Genomic DNA, 3,900 nt, shown 5'->3' with positions numbered 1-3,900 from the left:
TGTGAGGAGGGAGATGAATGGATTGCTGGCCATACTCCCTGAAGTCCTGGTGCTTCTTCACCCACTGTTAGTGCAAATGTATACCTGCAGGATTAATTTACACTAATAGTGCATACACAGGTGGCAGAGGGTTGTGGCCGACAGGCATGCTGACCCTGGGCATGGCCAGTGGCACCATCTGGTCTAGAGGGTAGAGCCTCCGTTTGCCTGAAGATAACATCCGCAGGTCGCCAGTTCGAGGCCACCGGCACCGTGAATGGTGAGACCTTGAAGCAGCTGACAAGCTGAGCCGAGTTATTCCACCTGCTCTTTGGTGTGAGCGAAGAAGCGTCTTGGCTGCCCTTCATGTGAGAGATGAAGGAGCTGCTTGTCAGCTTGCATGGGAGGAATCTGGAGGCCAGAATGTGATACCAGATCAGAAAGATCCATCTGAAATGTGGTTCTTGAAAGATAGAACCTTTCTTCAATTGTAAAAATCCCTACAGGGATTTAGAGCAGCCTGCCTTTGCAAACTGCCTTGAATAAATCTGACTACCAAGAAAGGCGGTATATAAATACCTGTATTATTATTATTATTATTATTATTATTATTATTATTATTATTATTATTATTATTATTATTATTTCACTGAATGCAAGGAGAGCCTCTGCGTAGACCTTCTGTGTGCAAAGTACTTGCTTGTCAAGACAAGTTGTTGATCGCATTGTGGCAGTTGCCACTTTAAAGGCAGTGCAAAACGCAGCGTTGTCTCTCCCTTTCTCTTGGCAAGGTGCTTGCTATCAATCTGGGGCTTTCCACCAGTTGACCTGGGACAGGCATTATGCTGACAGGTCTGTAATTTTCCAGATCCTTCACTGGATCCCTTCTTACAAATTTATGTTAGATTGGCTAACTTCCAATCCTCTGGGTAAGGAGATGAATTTTAATTATCAGTTACATCTTTTAAAAAAAGTTCCACAATTTTACATTTGAGTTGGCTGAAAGCCACCTGGCCCCAGTGCCTTGTTAATTTGTAATTTGCCAATATCTTTTAACATGAGACCTCATGTTGCGTCTCTTTGGCAGTGCTTCAGATTCCCTTTGCCCCCAACCATGTTTTTGGGTGTGGTTCTCTCTCCAACTCTTCCACCAAGAAGATGAATGAAAAGAATTTGTGTAACCTTTTGGAAATATTCCCGTCACCTTTCAGAAAGTCTTTAATGATGTTGTAATCTCTGTGTCCTAATGCCCCTGGTTGATATCCTGCTCCTCATGTACCTCAATGTCAGTTTGCTCACCTTTCCTCCCCAAATTCCTTATGTGCTGGCCTTACAAATTTATGCTTGTATTGCCAGAGTGTGTACCCTTTTTTATTTTCCTCATTTGGGGCTTCTGCTTTTTAACAGGAAGTTCTCTCAACACGGTCATGGTTCCCAAACAACACAGTCCTGGAACGAGCTGGAATCCCTAGCATGTATGCACTGCTGAAACAGAGATGCCTGCATTGGCTCGGTCATGTCGTGAGAATGGATGATGGCCGGATCCCAAAGGATCTCCTCTATGGAGAACTCGTGCAAGGAAAGCGCCCTACAGGTAGACCACAGCTGCGATACAAGAACATCTGCAAGAGGGATCTGAAGGCCTTAGGAGTGGACCTCAACAAGTGGGAAACCCTGGCCTCTGTGCGGCCCGCTTGGAGGCAGGCAGCATGGCCTTTCCCAGTTTGAAGAGACACTTGGCCAACAGTCTGAGGCTAAGAAGCAAAGAAGGAAGGCCCATAGCCAGGGAGACAGACCAGGGACAGACTGCACTTGCTCCCATTGTGGAAGGGATTTTCACTCCCGAATCGGCCTTTTCAGCCACACTAGACACTGTTCCAGAACCACCATTCAGAGCGCGATACCAGTCTTTCGAGACTGAAGGACGCCAACAGTGTCTCTCAACACTTATTTGAGCACATTGGGATCTTAGATTTGTTCATCCCCTTTCTTATCCATGGTGTATATTCAGTGCACCCCCATGTGGTACTTTTATTCTGTAGCCGGATCTCAAGCCTTCCATTGGGTTTTACTGCCCCCTCCCTGCCTCTCCAGGGAAAACTGGACCCAGTTAGCAACTGGAAGCCAGGGCTGGTGGACCTCTGTCCCCTTTACCTTGGTGGCATGTGTGGTAGCTGACGCCTGCTCCCCCGCCCCCTAGACAGCAGCCACTGGCTGGGTGGGCCTCCCTGTTCTTACTTGTGCAGTGGGGGTGTGGTAGCAAGCGTTGGTTTCCTTTTATGTTAGATTCTATTAGATTTCTCAGCTCAGCAACAAAATGGAGAAATGGAGACAAACATGATGGACAACCATTGTGGTTGCTGCCAACGCAAAGAAACCTCTGCTTGCTACTATGCCTGCCACGTAGAGGAGGGGAACCCCCAGTGAGCACCTTGCCTTGCTGTAAATCACTTTGAGAGCATCTTGTTTATTTCATATATAAATACGCTAAATAAATAAACCTAGAGCCAGTCCTGTATATATTCTCCCCAAACCTCTATTATAGTGATTTTAAATAAGCTCCCAGCATCCTGGACAGATTTGGTCTTCTTGACCCTCTCCTTTACATAACTAAACTCATTTATTTCTGAAATAAATAGACTTTCGAGGCCATTTCCCATTGCTATGTATGTTGAATGTGATGGTGCTGTGGAAATTGTTCTCAGGTAGTATGGGAAAAATTACGTGGCGAAACCAATCATGTGTGCTGCTCAAGATGACACTAAGGGTAACTCCCCTCTTGTTAGCTACATGACTAACTGTTCTATGGCAAATTGTTTCCTGTATCTCAACATTTTGTGTCATGACCTGAATGTTCATTTACCCAGTCAATGTGACGATAATGCAAGTCACCCATCATTACCACATTATTTTTTTTCCTTTTGGTGCCCTCCCTGATTTCTTTCTCTCTCTCAAGATCACCACCAGAGCTTCGGTCAGAGAGGGTAATAGTATGTGCCCAGTACTACATTACTTTTATTGGCCCACTATTTCTACCCGCAGTGATCCTGTGATTGAATTTGTTCCTCCTAAGGTTTCTAATTTATTGTTCCATGCCCTCTTTGACAAATAGAGTCCGAACACTGCCAGTACAGCCTGCTCTGCCCTTTCTGTCCAGCAATAACTGTATCCCATTGACACAGAATGCTTCCATCCAAACATTTCAGAAATAATGCACTGCTCCTTTTTAAAAAACTAGTCTGCTGAGGACTATTTTATTTTGGTTACTTGCTACTCATGCTCAGCTCCAAAGTTGCATTTTGAGTCCTATGGGCTCTATTTCATAATTTGATTGCTATAATTGTTTTATTGCTTTGCCACATGAGGTGGGATAAATAAATAAATAAATAAACGGGATGTAATTGATGTAAATATTATTTACAGTTAAAGAAATTAAAAAAAAAACCTGACCTTTCCAGTCATTAAAGAACCTTGAATTTTTATTATACATGTGGTAGCCTAATGTATAATGTGAATACGCAGCAACTGTTACCCTGCAGATGCCTGATCTCGTTTGATCTCAGAAGCTAAGCAGGGTCAGGCCTGGTTAGTACTTGGATGGGAGACCTCCTGGGAATACTGGGTGCTGTAGGCTTATACCATAGTCTTTCGAGACTGAAGGTTGCCAGTCATCAATGTGAATACATTCTGGCCCCAGCCCCGGTTATGTTAAATTCAGCTGTATATTAATGTATGATAATTGGACTGTGACCATGTTCTAAGCATATTCTCAAGTGATTTGACTCGGGGCCCAATTCTATCCCATTTTCTAGACCCAGTGCAACCGTGCCAATGGGACGTGCACCGCATCCTGTGGTGGTGGTGGGCAGTCATGGAGGGCTCCTCAAGGTAGGGGAACGTTTGTTCTCTTACCCCAGTGTC

The 3,900-nt window shown here is 44.6% G+C and overlaps 1 pseudogene; it reads left to right on the top strand.

Annotated features, from left to right (window-relative positions):
• The first annotated feature begins 3,493 nt into the window (after positions 1 to 3,493).
• LOC136649903 (5S ribosomal RNA) lies at positions 3,494 to 3,613 on the top strand (annotated as a pseudogene).
• The last annotated feature ends 287 nt before the right edge of the window (positions 3,614 to 3,900 follow it).

Source organism: Tiliqua scincoides, chromosome 4, assembly GCF_035046505.1.
Source record: "Tiliqua scincoides isolate rTilSci1 chromosome 4, rTilSci1.hap2, whole genome shotgun sequence".
In the NCBI taxonomy this organism is placed as follows: Eukaryota; Metazoa; Chordata; class Lepidosauria; order Squamata; family Scincidae; genus Tiliqua; species Tiliqua scincoides.
The sequence above is the reverse complement of the archived record's forward strand: the minus strand, read 5'-3'. Positions and strand labels throughout refer to the sequence as shown.